This window comes from Aedes aegypti, chromosome 3 (genome assembly GCF_002204515.2).
Source record: "Aedes aegypti strain LVP_AGWG chromosome 3, AaegL5.0 Primary Assembly, whole genome shotgun sequence".
NCBI lineage: Eukaryota > Metazoa > Arthropoda > Insecta > Diptera > Culicidae > Aedes > Aedes aegypti.
Window position 1 is genome coordinate 171,621,553 of NC_035109.1, and position 16,507 is coordinate 171,638,059.

A 16,507-nucleotide genomic window follows, 5' to 3' on the forward strand; every position below is an offset into this window, starting at 1 on the left:
TTGAGCGAAGCAAGACAAACGGGGAGGTCCTTCGCTATCGATGTCTGTGCCTGAGAATCACGCCCGGTCAGAGCCAGACGATCTATTGCCTGCTGAGATGCGATCCAAGCGGAGAATGGAAAGCAAATGACGTCAAATTTTCTCTAGCACTCCTATTTATAGATTTGCTTGAAATCAACGATCTCTTTCAAAACAGTAATTAAACTATTTGGACAGGTATGTGGGATTCAGTAAGTAAACGACATGAAGCTTTGATGTCTTGTCTTTCAATTGAGGTGCCATTCAAGGAATTTCGTTAAACCTGCAAACAGTTATAAGAGTTCAAAATATTTCATGCCAACGTCAGGCTCTTGGTTTTGAAATTCCAATTTCACTCCTGTATAGAGAATTTTCATTTTACTTTCAAACTGTGCGGCATAATCAAATGCAAACGCATTCAGTTTCCGATGGTTAGTGCCTGTGCTTTTACTGTTCATAAGTCGCAAGGTGGAACTTTCCCCGAGGTCGTGTACGACTATGACAAAAGCCAGGATCAGCAATTGGTATATGTTGGTTTGTCGCGGGTTACTTCATTGCAAGGACTATTTTTGACAAACTCTACTTTTTTCAAGTTCCATCACGCCAAAGGCAGCAATTCTCCCAAGAGGGTTGACTTAAGGAATGAGCTGCAGCGCTTAGGCAATCGCTTTGAGACGAACTGCGTGAAATACTGGATCATAGCGGCCAAACCTGCATATTGATGAGTATCGATGTACAGAGCCTAAATGCTCATGCAATGGATATTGCTACAGACCAAAGCACTGGACCGATTCTATCGATTCTAACGATCGAAGCACCCGAGCTATCAAACATCTAATCTACTGGATGAGTTTGGCGAACTACAGCTGGAGCCAGAAACCGATCACCCAACCAAGCAACACAAGGAAGCAACGACCAAACAAACAAATTCAATCATCTGGCCTTATTCCTGGAACACCAAACACTGGTTCTCGGAACCACAGAACGACAAATGGTTCTTTTCCGGACTACCAAAATGAGTCCAAAAAGAGTTAACTTCTGAAAACTTCATCCGATCAATAACAACACAAAACTAGCACACTTACAAATTCATACACATGACAAATCAAATTATTGATCATCGTAGTTCTACGTCAACCCCGCGGTAATGTAATAGACATTACCCACCCCAAATTTTTTTATTCATACGTTGAATAGTTTGAACACGGAAACAATAAAATATTCACTATTGAAATCTTCACATAATTTGTTTTATTGTATTTATCAGGAAAATTTTTAATTTCTTAGAAACAATTTATTATTATCATATTAATGTTTTACAGCTGAATCATCTATTTATAACCTAAGTTTAATACGTCAGACAAAAAAGTTTGATAGAAAAACTATTTGTAATTTTTTTACTCTACTCTTTTATACCAAAATTATTAAAAATGCTACGTCCACTAGGTATGACCCCTCCCTCCCCCTCGTCACACATCGTCACACATTCGTGAGTACCCCCTCCCTCCTAAAATGCTACGTCATTTATGGACGACCCCTTACGAAAAGATCCTTGATCGACCGGTAATCGAAACCAGACACCTTCCGCATGGCTTTACTTTATAGCCGCGGACTTTTACTACTCGGCTAAGGACGACCCCTTTTTCTTTTTCTTAGATGTAAGATGAAAAAAATATTGAAATAATCGAATTTATCCATGAAATTCAATCATAAACCTTTTCAACACAATAATTTTGCTAAAAAAAAACGGTCCTTTTTTTATCTCTAGTGGTGCACCAGTACCGTGAATGGAGGATCCCATAGGAAATCGATGGATTGTGCCATTGAAGGAACCATGCTTAAAACATACCCACGGTGTCTTTGTGGAGTAACTTTATTACAAAAAAATAGGTAAGTCTGAAATTTCGAACTAAAAACAATTAGACTTTGCTCTTTCATTTGCGACCAAAACATTTTTTTTTATTTTGTGTGAAGTATTCATGGATATGTGTTTTTGTACCGACACACATTGCGTTGAACATAGATACGGGACAAACTGCAAGATCAAACCATTTGAACACCTTGGCTTGGGAGGTAAAGTTGTTCTTGCTCAAAAGAGCTGTAATAAGCATAAATGACATATGATATACGCATAATTGCAAAACTGTCTCAAACGTCATTTTAGTTATTGTCCACGAAAAACCTTAAAAATCGTTCCTAAATTGATCATAATGATGTAAGAAGTTAATAGGAAATATTTTTAATAGGTGAAGATGCATCGATATCAAATCTCGAATTTTCAAGAGCTTGTTTGTAGAACCTGGCAACCTTTTGCGTTGAACATTTTATTGATTAGTCACCACCAGCGAGTGACCAGTGAGTTGTGCTTCTCTAGACTTGTGCTTTTGAAAATTCGAGGTTTGGCTTCTATGTATATTCACCCTTAAAATCATTGATAACCGAGTATGTAGCTCGTTGTTATTAAGCAGATAAACGGACCAAAATAAAAACTGTCACCGCTGGGAGACAGAGGAGGATCTTCTCTTCGTCGTAGCATTATTGTGAAATAAAGTGTTAATCCATTCGTTTGCTCAGTAATAACAAGCTATGGCTTTTAGGACGAGATCATAAATTATGCGAGATTTCTCTTTTTACTCGTACAAATACAAAAGTGACTTATCCGCCTTTCAAACAACACAATTTCAGTTATTCGAATTAACTAGTAGAGGGCTTCGCATGTGATATACCTTGTTATAAGGCATGTAATATACTTGCCCAATGGTGCTGAAAAATACGCTAATTTGGATGGTATTTGAGAAGTTTCAAATCTTATATTTTTTATGTTATTTTCTTAATGGCACAGTGCTTATGAAAAGATCAGAAACTAACATCATGAGGCTAAAATGGGTTTGGGATTTTTGTACTTGTTTGCAGTACTATAACCCCATATTAACCCCTCTACCGGCAGCTTCATTTTTTCAAAATATTCAAATCGCGACAACTTTTTTGTTTCTCAATATTTTTGAAAAAAATTTCCACAACTTCTCAAAAAACTCTCTTATTTTCAGAATCTGTATCGGTTTTGAGCATTGGTCATCTATATTTGGAGATATTCCAAAATTCCTTTGAGGAACCGACGCATAGCCATAACTCTCGAAATTATCTCTGGCTACAGATTTTTTCTCATATTCGGTTATTCGCTTTTCAAAACTAAACTTTGATGAAAGTCTATTGTGAAGAAATTAAACAAATCGGTGTAACTGTTTTTGAGCAATGAGCTTTTATGTTTTTGGTACCACTCTAGCCGTAACTAGATCTTGAAAACTTTTTAAAACATCATATTGAAATTTTATATGGGAAGTGTCGGTCCCCCAAAGAACACCGAAATATTTTTAAAACCAGTTGACCAATGGTCAATACCGACATAGATTCCAAAAGTAGAAGAGTTTTTTGAGAAGTTGTGAAAAAATGGTGGAAAATATAGAGAAACAAAAAAGATATCGCGATTCAAATATATTTTTGTGCTGAAAAATGAAGCTGCCGGTAGAGGGGTTAAGCTAAATAATAGCAAACAAACTCATGAATATCTCTTCTGCTATCTGTCGAATTAAATTTCTCTCTTCAGCAAATTTCTTTATTATGGTTTGAAGAATAAGCTTTTACAATGGGATAATAAGTTTGTACTTACATTACAGTACAAGCATGTTTGGAACATACCTCAAAATTTCTTCATAGTAATTTCCATATTAACCTACATTGTCTTTGGGCCACCTTAAATCACCACCTAGAAAGCTGCGAATTTCACAGAACACTATTTTTATAGAAAGGATAGTAAGGAACATATGTGAGATTGAATTCTCAATCATTTTTTAATTTTGAACCGCCCTAATGCACATAAACACATAGATAGGCAAATTCAAACATATGTGCAAGTCTCTCGAAATCAAGCAAAAAAAAAATACTCTGGACCCCCCGACCGATTATTTTCGTTTTAGCAGCAAATGAACGCGAGAAACCTAGACTTTATTGTGGAGAAGTTTCAGACTTACCTATTTTTTTGTAATAAACTTGTTCTACGAAACACACCGTGATACCCCTACTAAAGGAAGCGTGTTCCTATTATTGATGCTAGGATTTTAGCAGGGTAATTTTGGATGAATCGTCATTGTCATACATTTGAAATCTATCGAATGATACTACCGGGTACCCCCGTTGGTTTCACCACATTCAATCTGAACACTTTTTAATCTGTACCCCGCTAATTTGCACATCGTTCAGATTAAAAATGATTCAAACGTCATTTGGCTCATGGAACGGAGTGAAGTGAGATAGAATGCTGTGGAACGGAATGAAGAATCAAAACAAAACAATGCAAGAAGTAACCAGAGACACATTTCTAGGGTGACTAGATGTTCAAAATAAAAATGAACCCCGATGGTTTGCATGAGGTACCGTTCCGAGCCGAAGAGAATGATAGATTTTGTATATTATATACATACATTTTAACAGTTCGTTGGAAACTGGGGACGGCTTTTCCTGGCATTGAACGCAAAGAACAATTCCGACTTTTTAATAATAATATAGTAACAGGTGGTGTCAATTTTTTTTATCGATTTCGGTATAAGAATTGTTTCAAACATTACTTCAATTCGATCGATCGATGTACCATTGGTGGAAAAACAGCTAAAATATATAATTAAGGTGACTTTAAAACGAAGCCAAACTTTGAATTTTCAAGTGCACAAGACGAGAGTATCTGACAACAGTTCGCGTTGAAAACCAATAAAATTGCTTCCTTGCTGGTGGTGACCAATGGGATAGATTTTCTACGCGGAGCGCTGTTTGGTTCTCAAGTCTTGTGCTCTTGAAAATTTGAGGTGTGGCTTCGTTCTATAATCACCTTAAAATAATGAAAATGTTATTTTATACTGTGCACCCCCGCAATCGAAATCGATAAAAAAAATTGACACCACCTGTTACTATATTATAATTAAAAAGTCGGAATTGTTCTTTGCGTTCAATGCCAGGAAAAGCCGTCCCCAGTTTCCAACGAACTGTTAAAATGTATATAATATACGAAATACATCATTCTCTCCGGCTCGGAATGCTGCCGCCCCGTGTGTTGCGATTTGCGATTTGTTTGTTTTGACCGATCGTGGCATCATCCCGGGCCAGCCAGTCATCGTCGGAATCGTAATCGGAGGAGAGATGACGACGACGACGACAACGTTGGCGAAAAACCATCAGTCGCTGTCGTGGGATCAAGGAATAAAGACGTCGTCGTCGCCCGGTCTGTATGAGTGAGTGCGTGGTGGACGACTCAACGAGTTGCATCTCGCAGCAGCAGCAGCAGCACAGTGTTCTCTCGACTCGACCACGCTGCCGCCCTCCAATGGGTTGCGGCTTTTCTTTTTTGGCTACCGACTAACGGACAAACGTCGCTCGCTTGACGAAGAAAGACATCGGCGAGGTGCTGCAGAGTGCAGAGGACCCAATCCATACCGTTGGTCGCTGGTGGCGCGTCAGTCAAGATTTTGCGGTCTCCGTCGATGGTTGGAGCGCGCCGTGGACAGAACAGAACCAGAAGCGCGCCCTCGGGGTTCCAAATCGATTTATCCGCAGAACGGATGAAGACGACAAAATTGACGCTGGTCATGGTTGAGTCTTGAGTCCGCTGACGGTGAATACGAGTGTTGTTTATGGTTTGGCATGATGGGCTAATGCGCCATGTGAGTGAAAACGGGGGAAATTCTTCTGTCGTGAACGACATAAAACGAAATTGGTTCTTCCGGTCATTTAGAGCAGTCGTCGGTTCACCGAAAGCGACAGGCGTCGTTAAGTGATCGATCATACAGAATTACGGTGATTTAAACAGTGGAAAAAGTTGTTTACCGAAAAATATGGAACGTGATTTCAGAAGAAAGTAAATGGAAGTGTGGAATATGCTTGAATATAATCCAGTACTGGGCAGTGGGAAGATGCAGTAAACCTAATGTTTTTAGATGATATCATCTAGATTATGGAAGTCGCCAGTTTATAAAAGTGTTATGCATTTAACAATCTGATGTAAGAAGCAAATTAAGTGATTTGGAAAACAAATACATACGAGTGTCCGGATTTAATCAAAGTGCGACAAAGTTTAAATGATAAATCATTGAAAAGTGGTAGATTTACACTTTGAAGTTCACGTTTCAGAATAAGTGATGAAATAATAATTCAAAAGATGGGTGAGTAACATCGTTACATAAGATCTTCAATTTAAGGAAATATTTTAATTTGTCCAAATGTTTAATTTTTAGAAAAATGAGTGAATTTAGATGAGTTCAGAAGCATTCGACGGCAAATTTGATTAAGTTCCAGCAACTTACTCTATGCCTATTAGCCACCGGATACCGGAGATATTCGAAATTTTCCAAGGTCATGTCTCAATCATATTTTTCTGCCGCATGTTTTTTGTGCGGTGTTAAGATGTATAGATGTTTACAATTTATCTAGAAAATAGAATCAATTAAAAACTGAATGCGGGCGGACACATTATGATTCGTTGAAATCTTCCGATATACAGTCATTTTCGTAAAATTGGATCCGGAAATTATCCAAAATTATATCCAAGTTGACATTAAACTTTAAGATGATGATTCTGGAAATACAGTACTGACCCGATTTTGTCAGCTCCCGATTTTGTCTGCCTCCGATTTTGTCTACCCCCGATTTTGTCAGCTTTTTGACCCGATTTTGTCAGCCTGTTTTAAATTTATCAAAAAATTGTTTTCGCCATGTTTTACCACATTTTCATTAAAATTGATGATGATTTTTCATATCACGCACGCATGGGCGTAGCCAGAGGGGGCAATGGGAATGCCTCTTCTCCTTTGGACGATGCTAAAAACAATATTGCGAGAATTTATCATGTGTTTGTTTATTCACAACTTCATTTTATGTAATTTATGAATACTTCTGCGCTAAAAACCCAGCAAAAAAAAATCCATGAAAACTAAAGAAAATTTCTTGGTTTTCATACAGTAAGAAATATTTTTACATACATTCCATTTCCAAACATTGAGTTTTAAAACAATGTTTAGGAAAAATTATGTGAAAACTCCGTATGAAACATTCTTTGAATTATACTAAAATGAATTCCAAGAAGAGCTTCGAGGCAATTATTTATGTTATTTCGAAGGAGTTTCTAAATCAAGAGGAATTTTAATATGAATCTCTCTAGGAACTTCTGTGTTCTGTGAGAAATTTTTAGATAATTCATTGATCATGTATAACTAGGAACTCAGGTTGATTCCATTTGTCTTACTGGACAAAGCAAAATTGCCGATCAAAGGGACCACAACGAATCGAATCTTTGGAATTTTTCCAATAGGTAAATCTGCAAGACTTTAAATAGACCCGTCACTCAACATTGAAATAAGACGCGTTTAGGACTTTACTTAGCTTACTATGAAAAATACGGTGGGTATCTTGTATACTTTTATGTTTCATGCAAAAAGAGTGTAATGTATAATGATCGTTTTGTCGTGAAAATCGTGAATGAAATGTTAAGAATCGATCTTCTCAAAAACCAAACCCCCCCACTGATGAAAAAAACTTGGCTATGCCAATGGTCATCGACCCCTTAGGGACCGTCCAAATATTACGTAACGCAACAGGGGGAGGGAGGGGGTCTTACATAGTGTTACGGTTCATACAAAAATTTAAAATTTTCTATACAAAAGTTGTTACGTGGAGGTGAAAGGGGGTCTAAAATTGACAAATTTTGCGTTACGTAATTTTTAAATGAACTCTTAAATGTCCATACAAGTTCTTGACGCGGTTCACAAGCAATCATTAACACGTCGAAGTTTGAAAAACAGGAACATAATAAAATTACCCGATTTTGTCACGTTCCCCATTTTGTCAGCCTAAAATTCATCGAGGGGCTGACAAAATCGGGTCCTCACTGTATATTCAGAACAACATTCCCCGGGGCACCTGGAACCTGTTATAGAGTTGTCATGGCAACCATTGGTTCTGGCTTTCGGAAGCATCACCTTCAACAATTTAGAAGTCTGTCTGACTTGATATGGTTCGGGACATGTTCCTAACAGGCTGCTTTCCCTAGAGCACCTAGAACCTACTATAGAGCGGTCAGCGCATCTTAAAGTTCTGAATATACTTCCTGAAGCATATATAGTGAGGAACCGATTTCGTCAGCCCCTCGATGAATTTTAAGCTGACAAAATGGGGAACCTGAAGAGATCGGGTCATTTTGTTTTGTTCCTGTTTTTTTTTCTAATTTTGACGTGTTACATGGTTACTTGGACTTTTAAGGAGGCGTTGGATATGGGCGTAGCCAAGTTTTTTTATAAGGGGCTCCCCTCCCCCCTTATCGATTCTTAACACTTTATTTACGATTTTCACCCCAAAACGACCACCAAACGACATGATTCGTTATGGTCCCTTTGATTGGCAGTTTTTCTCTGACCAGTAAGACAAACGGAATCAAACTGAGTTCCTAGTTATAGTAAATAATCGTTCAATTGTCGATGAATTTATTCCAGAGCACTAACATTCATAAAGAGCATCGTAATAAAATTCCTCTATTTTTTAACTCCTTCGAAGTAGCATAAAAAATGCCTTGATACTCTTCTTGGGATTCTTTTTAATTCAAAGAATGTTTCATCTGGAGGTTTCCACATAAATTTTCCTAACATTATTTTAAAACTTACCCAGAAGCATTTAGAGCGTTTAAATAAAAAGATTTTCATGAATCCTAGGTCAAACTTCATCATGAATATCCTAAGAAAGCTTGGGGGATCTTATAAAGAATTTATGAAGTTATTGTAGGCACAATCCAAATAAAACTTTAAGAACCAAATTTTGAAGGAATATCTCGAGACATATTGAACAAAAGAAAAATGTAAGAATTTAACAAGGAGTAAAAGAAGATAATTATTGAAGTAATCCCTTCAAATATAAAATAATTCTATAGGAATTTTGGGTGTAGTTTGTGGTCGAGTTCAACAGAGAATGCATGAAGAAACTTTAATTTAGACTAAAAACCCGTTCAATGTACTTTGTTTCTGGAGGTTTAGGGACAAAATGTCGAAAGATAAAACGTCGAAAGTGATGAATTTTCAACATTGTTTGCCAGATCTAATTCTCTCAGATCGGGGTCGATTAAATATGGTATGAAAAAGGTTTGGCACATAATAAAATATTTATTCTTTCGGAAATGAATCATTCGTTCAAACAATTTCGTATCCTTCAATTTTTAACTTTTCGACGTTTTGTCATTCCGACGTTTTGTCCTTTCGACGTTTTGGCATTCGACGTCTTGTCACCTAACCGTTTCTGAAACAATTTAAAAAATTATGTTTTAAACATTAAAAAAAAAAAGGATTCTGCCGGATTCTATTGATTTATTTTTGAAATAGTACTCAGATAAATTTCCGGAGGAATTCAGTTTTTTATCATGAGCTCTGCTGTGTGAATGTCGTTTTTTTTTTCAATTTACTATATTAGGTTTTTATGGAAGAATTCTAAGAAGCATCTACAAAAATACCTTAAATTTTTTGTTGAGAAATCTCTGGAGAACTTCGATTTACTCACAAGAATTATTTAAAGAATAATTTCAGCAATAATTGGAGAAACACGGTTGAGATATATCTAGATGAAAATAAATGAAATCCTGAGAGGAATTCTTAGGGAAAAACGAGGAGCTTCTTCTAATTACTTCAATGACACTATTCTGTCGACAATATATTTGCAGAAACTTTTTTTTATTTTCAACAGATTTGATAAAGCCTTCGAATAATTCCTGGCAAGATATTTTTCAAAAGGCTGATTGTTTCCTGGATTCCATAAGTTTTCAAATCTATCATGATGTTATTATTGCATAAATACGAACGCTGGAAACAGTCTTTGAAACATTCAAACACAAGATTAGTTCCCTAATAAAAGGCATTGCCATGGCCCCTCTGGCTACGTCCATGCGTGCATCACATGAAACATCATCATCAATTTTAAAGTAAACGTGGTAATACATAACGAAAGCACTTTTTTGACAATTTTAAAATAAATTGACAAAATCGGGTCAGTAGTGTACTTGACTGAAAATACAAACATGATTTTCAACGAATCTTAATGCATTTGCTAGCATTCAGTTTTCAATTGTTTCTTGTTTCTAGATTGTAAACATATATACAAAAGTACATGCGGCAGGAAAATATATCTTCGAATATCTCCGGTGTCCGGTGGCCAATATGCATGGTCAAGAATGTTAATGGTACGAGAAATTTGCTGTCAAATGCTTCTGGATTAATCCAGTTTAACTCATTTTTCAAAAAGTTATATGTTTTTGAATTTTGGGCAAAAAAAATCCATGGAAAAATCTATCAAATCAGCATCAGGCAACGTGATTTTAACATATGTCTTTATATTTGATATTCTGATTTGAAAAACAGCTTTATCGGTCAATTTAGCAGCACAGTAGTATGACATGTTCCTGTGAATCCCTATATTTGCAGTCATTCCTTCAACAGATACACAGTAAACAAATTTTCATCGAAGAAATTTAAATTTTGAAAATTAAACCTGCTCTTGATGTTTCGATGATGACGATGATTACGCTGATGGATTCTTGAACGTCCTTCTTGAGCACTCCTACAATGATTATCTGCAAGCATTCCTAGTCAATAGACAAAGAAACTTTAGAACTACTATTTTAACCCATTGAAAACTCTAGAGCAGTTCGATGGAGTCACCCAGATATAAATTTGCCAACTCCCAAAACATAACTGAAGTATATTACCGAAGTGCTAAAAAGAAGCACTTTTCAGTACCGTAATCCGTGAGCAAATTGATCATTATATTACAACATTTTGTTATGCTATCCATTGGAATTCAAATATGTTCAATATTATTTCGACAACATAAGTACCTGTCATCGATTTTTTATGGAATAATATTTGACATTTGATTTCCTTCGAACTCAGCAGGTTATTAGAGAATAAACGGTTTTATAAGCGACCAACTACGATTGTAATGCTGTTTGATTGCAAAAAATCTTACGAGCATTTTACTTTCGAATTAAGGGGAAAGATTTTAAATCCGCAACATAAAAAAAATAAATAAATTGAAATGTGTGATTTTTCATGATTATTATACGGGGTCGTCAATAAATGACGTAACATTTTAGGGGGGTCTTTACGAATTTGTGACGATGTGTGACGATGGGGAGGGAGGGGTCTCTACTAGTAGACGTAGCATTTTGAATCATGTCGGTAAAAATTGTAGCACTGAAAAAAATCATTGACAAACAGTAATTAATCACTTTTTTTGGTTGAGTTTTGAAAAGGGGTTTTAATATGATGTTTCAGCTTCAAAACAATCATTTACTAAGATTACAATTTTTAATAAAATTTTCAATTTCCGTAATATATGCAATCCAATAAATTTTGAAAATATGATATTATGCTCGTGTCTAAATTTATCAATTGGTGAACAAACAATTTAAAGTTAACTATAAAACAATGCTTCATCGACATGAAAAACATTGTTTTTTCATTTGTTATCAAGACATAGAATGAACCGTTTTAGTGTTATACTTATTTTGTGTTGGAGTTTCATTTCTTCAAAAGAATATAATATGCTTATCTAGGTAAATATTCATATTATCACAGTAAAACAAGATATCTATTCAGTGAATAATGTGTTCAACGTCGTAGAAGATCTCCGCCCAAGCAACTCATCGATTTGTGTTGACATATCATCGTTCTTGGTGGAATAGCTTGAAGAATAACGAAGAAATCAAATTCGAGTGTTATAGAAATTGCCCTATCAATTATCTAAACCACTCAATTTTTTCATTATTTGTAGCTGTAGCATCAGCAAAAGTACTACAAATTAAATTGAACCTATATGAAACTGGAAAGCAAAATTATGTTACTCAAACAGGAAATAAGTCTGTTTAAAACTGTTTCCAAATGACTTTCGACTGGGGAGTGACTGGTGTAGTGGTTAGAACTCATGCCTCTCACGCCGAGAACCTGGGATCGAATCCCATTCTCGAGAAAGTCATTCATGACGAAAATGTTATCTTAAATCTCGTAATAAAGATAAAAAAAAAGACTTTTGAGCGCACCGGTATATCAAACTACTATTCGTCAGATTATCCTGACGTTTCACTCAAAGTAATTATTAAATTTCTTTTTCCTTTTTTATGGTTCCCTTTTAGCCCACTTGTTGAGGAAAACAAATATAATTGTAGAGGGGGGGGGGGGGGTGAAAAATGCTACGTAATTTATGGACGGCCCCAATCGAACGCTTCCTTACTTTTGCCTTTAGCTCTAGACACTTTGATTCGAATTTCGGAAACTCATGAATATCATAAAAAGAAAAGCCGTAAGCGTTTTTGTTTTTTTTCTCCATAGTGATTTCTACTATAAAGAATAATAAAACAAAAACGAATAGAAAAGTCTAATTATCAATAGTGTTGGGTTACCGGACCCTTCCCAACATCAAATAGGGGGTAATTTATTGCACTTTATTGTTTGGGTGACCAGGGTTTGGAGCCATACCGTTCTTTCCTGGGGTCCAAAACATCTTCTTTACTCACAATATTACAAGCGCATAGTCCAACACTTAAAACGTTTATTATTCACAAATTTTAGTATATTATTCCACATATATTAACAGGTAATTTACAGCTAACACTTAACATAAAACACATTAAAATTCGTTTTGGCTCTTCTCCTACCGTCCTAGCTAGAGCCTACTGAGGAGTAAAGATCCAAATTAGGTGACGATCATACTGATGACGTCATTACTTTACTTGCTCTATGGGAGCAGAGAAATATTCCTAGGAGAGATTTCAATCATTTACCAATGATGTAGCTAGAGTGGGTGGGCTTACTCCCAAACAAATGGAAATAGCCAAACAACTTAAGAGACGTCTAAGGCTATGAGGCTTTATAAATTTTCGTAACTATCCATGGAAAACGCTTATAAAAACGAACCTCAAAAGTAAGAATTTTCAACGGCAAAAATTGAAACTTTTCGTGTTTCTATACAAAGTATGAATCAAAACGGTACTAAAAGTGGATATTCTTTTACATTTTTATAATCGCTTGCGCCAATATAGGTACATCGTTCCAGTAAATGCGCTAGAGCTCTATTAGTATCTGTTCGGTAATGATGCCTCGATTTTCAATCAAAATAGTTGATTTTCATATAGGGAAAGTGCACTAGTTATGGCTATAGTGATTCCCTATTTGGCCATATATATTTTCTCTAGCACTTTCTCCTTTTTATTTTTTTAAATGTTTTATCATCAAGATATATATATGATATCAAACTATTCAAACACACAGAATGATAAAAAATTGAAGATAATTAAATTACCAGGTATGGCGAAATAGGGAACCATTATGTCCATATTTGGTACACCTACCCTATGAGTAACATGTTTCCCTCGATGCAGCAACTGAAATCTTTCGAATAATGCATACAAATCTCGCGTTAAGTATCATAAGGGCGTAACTACAATGATTAATTTATCTTCGCTGATTTTCTTTTCAGCTAACGACTTGGGCAGGCGACTGTTTTTGATTGCTATTTTTGATTCACTAGAAACTACTCATCGTCCTTTATAATGCTGCATGGTAAAATATTATGAAAATTGATTGAATTTTGTGTACTAATTCAAAGAGAAAATCGACGAAGAGAAATCGATCACTGCAAATACGCGTGCATGATACTAAACGTGAGAAATCATCTTTAGGACTCTTCTTCAACTTTATATTACTGGAACACGAAGGCGACTACTGGCGCAAGTGAGCTATTTTTATGCGAAAAGTTAATTATCTTTGTGATAAAAATCTTACATTCGTCAAACTTGGCACTTAACTACAATACGACTACGGTTCAAACCCACCGGTCGAGAAACTTTTAGGAAGGCAGTATCTTTGTACCTGCCACACGATATACATACAAAAATATGGTCTATTGGCAAAGAAAGCTGTAAAAGTATTCATGAAAACATTAAGCTGACAAGAAGACACTCTCCCAATTGGGACGTAACGCCAGAAAGAAGAAGAAGCCGTTTAATTCCAAAGTCAAATCCATTGGTACATCCACAACTATTAGTACTGTCATCATACAATTGATGAAATACTTTAAGGCATAGGTTCCCAAACTTTCCGGATGCAGGACCCACCTAGCCCGTAAGCTAACTTTTCGCGACCCACCAAAATGAAACAGTAAGATAAAAGTTTTTGTAGAACAATGCTATTGTTTTTCAGCTTTTATGTTTCAGTGATTGACAATCGTTTCGCATGCTTTCCCAAAACAAACTAAAAATGAAATATATTAATATCAAATTGAGCTAAATAGAAATGTATATCAAAATAATATTTTAATTTGTTTATACCTTAAAGTAAAATAAGGGTCATCGATGAAAATTGAAGATTTTTTGGAGAATATTTCTAGCAACGTAATTAAATTTATTTCATTGATTCATTTTGTTTCCTATTTTTTCGAGTGATGTTATGGATGTCAACAAATCATCCGTTGAACTTCATGGAGAATAATTGATGATCTCGCTCTAAAAGCCAATGGTAATCGAGTGCGTAGCTCGCAGTTTTAAGCAAACGAATGAACTGAGATAAAAACTGTCACTATTTGGATGTAGGGGAGATCTCCTCTTCATAGCAGCATTTTTAAATAACTTGTAAATTCATTCGGTTGCCCAACAACATGCTACACACTTGGTTACCAATGGCTTTCAGGGCGAGATCAAAAATTAAGCGAGTATTAAGATGAAATATTAAAATCCATACGCTTCCTAGCTTTGGTTTCGTTCAGATTTTTTTTTGGAAAATAGTTCACCTGGTTAAAATTTTATAACTTATCGGAAATTTTTCAAATATCGTTTGATTTATCGATTCAAATTTTATGGTTAATATTTAAGTTAACTGGAGTGTTGGAAATTTAAAACTTCTTGAGTTAGTCTATGTTTCGATAAATACTTTGGTTTCATGGAGAGTTATTGATCAACTAAAATTTTTGAGAACTATAGATAATTTTTCAAATATTAAAATCTCTCGAAAAAAAAACTGGCTGGCTTGTCCTAAACAAATATTCCATACAAACCATCAAAATAGAGTTTGTTGCAATCCTGAACGTGATGCAGAATCTTCAAATGGACTATGGCTTAAAACTTTAGCTTTCCTTCTTCAAACTCAACCTTGTGCAAAATAAAATTATTGTCTTGGTAACTTTTGTAAGACAGTTTACAAGTTTTTTAGTATACGAAATGGTAGGCGAAAGAACACGAAACAAGAAATTTTTTCGCGACCCCCCTGGTAAACGCTCACGACCCCCCAGGGGGTCGCGACCCACAGTTTGGGAAACTATGCTTTAAGGCTAAGTAGCCCGTCATTCGTTTTGGCAAAAATGATGACTTTTCAGCTTGCATTTCAAAGTGATAAAACTCAGTCTTGATAGTTTAACCTTTCGGTCGTCGCGCGAATTTTTGTAACGCGAGTAGTCGCGCGTTGTACTTTGTACAACACTGTTGGTGTTGCGAATATCCCAGGATTCTGACCACTTAGAAAGATGATGTCTTCTGCAAAATTGTTCAGTAGCTCAAGGGCTATCATTGTTATAGCCAAGAAATTCGGGATTTTGTCACTAGGCGGCGCAAGTGAGCATGTAACTTGTGTTTCGCTGATCTCTGGATCCTGACCACTTAGAAAGATGGCGTCTTCAGCAAAGTTGTTTAGTAAGTTAAGGACTATTATTGTTCGAGCTAGTTGATTCAAAATTTTGCCACTAGGCGGCGCTAGTGAGCATAAAACATTTGTTTCGCAAATATCTCAGGAGCCTGATCACTTGGAAAGTTGGCGTATTCAGCAGAACTGTTCAGTAGCTCAAATTCTTTCTTTGTTTAATCCTTAAAGTTCGAGATTTTGTAAAATAATGATAGTCCCTGAGCTTCTAAACAACTTTGCCGAAGGTGCCTGTCTAAAAAGTCAAGATCCTGCAGTATCCACAAAACAACAACTTTAAGCTCATAAGCGCCGCCTGGTGGCAAAATATCCTAATTTTTGACTCAAATAATGATAGCCCTTGAGCTACTGAACTACTTTGCCGAAAACACCATCTTTCTAAGTAATCAGGCTCCTGAGATATCTGCAAACAAAAGTTTCATGCTCACTAGCGCCGCCTAGTGGCAAATTTTTGAATCAACTAGCTCGAACAATAATAGTCCTTAAGTTACTAAACAACTTTGCTGAAAACGCCATCCTTCTAAATGGTCAGGATCCGGAAATATCTGTAAAACAAAAGTAAAACTTCCATGCTCACTAATGCCACCTAGCGGTCAAATTCAGAATCAAATGAGGTACCATCAGATAGCGCTTCACCTCCAGAACAATTTTACTAAAGACCCCAAGTTTCTATATTATTTGGATTTTGAGATATACCGATTGCAAACTGTGGTTTACTCGAACCGTACATA

General features: G+C 35.9%; 1 protein-coding gene across 1 annotated transcript in view; it reads left to right on the forward strand.

Annotated features, from left to right (window-relative positions):
- Positions 1–5,258: 5,258 nt before the first annotated feature.
- Positions 5,259–16,507, forward strand: part of LOC5570885 (cardioacceleratory peptide receptor) — a 316,499-nt gene continuing 305,250 nt past the window's right edge. Inside the window, exon 1 of the mRNA XM_021850737.1 lies at positions 5,259–6,224. The gene's annotated coding sequence lies outside the window, so the exon portion shown is untranslated. The remainder of the gene's footprint in view (positions 6,225–16,507) is intronic.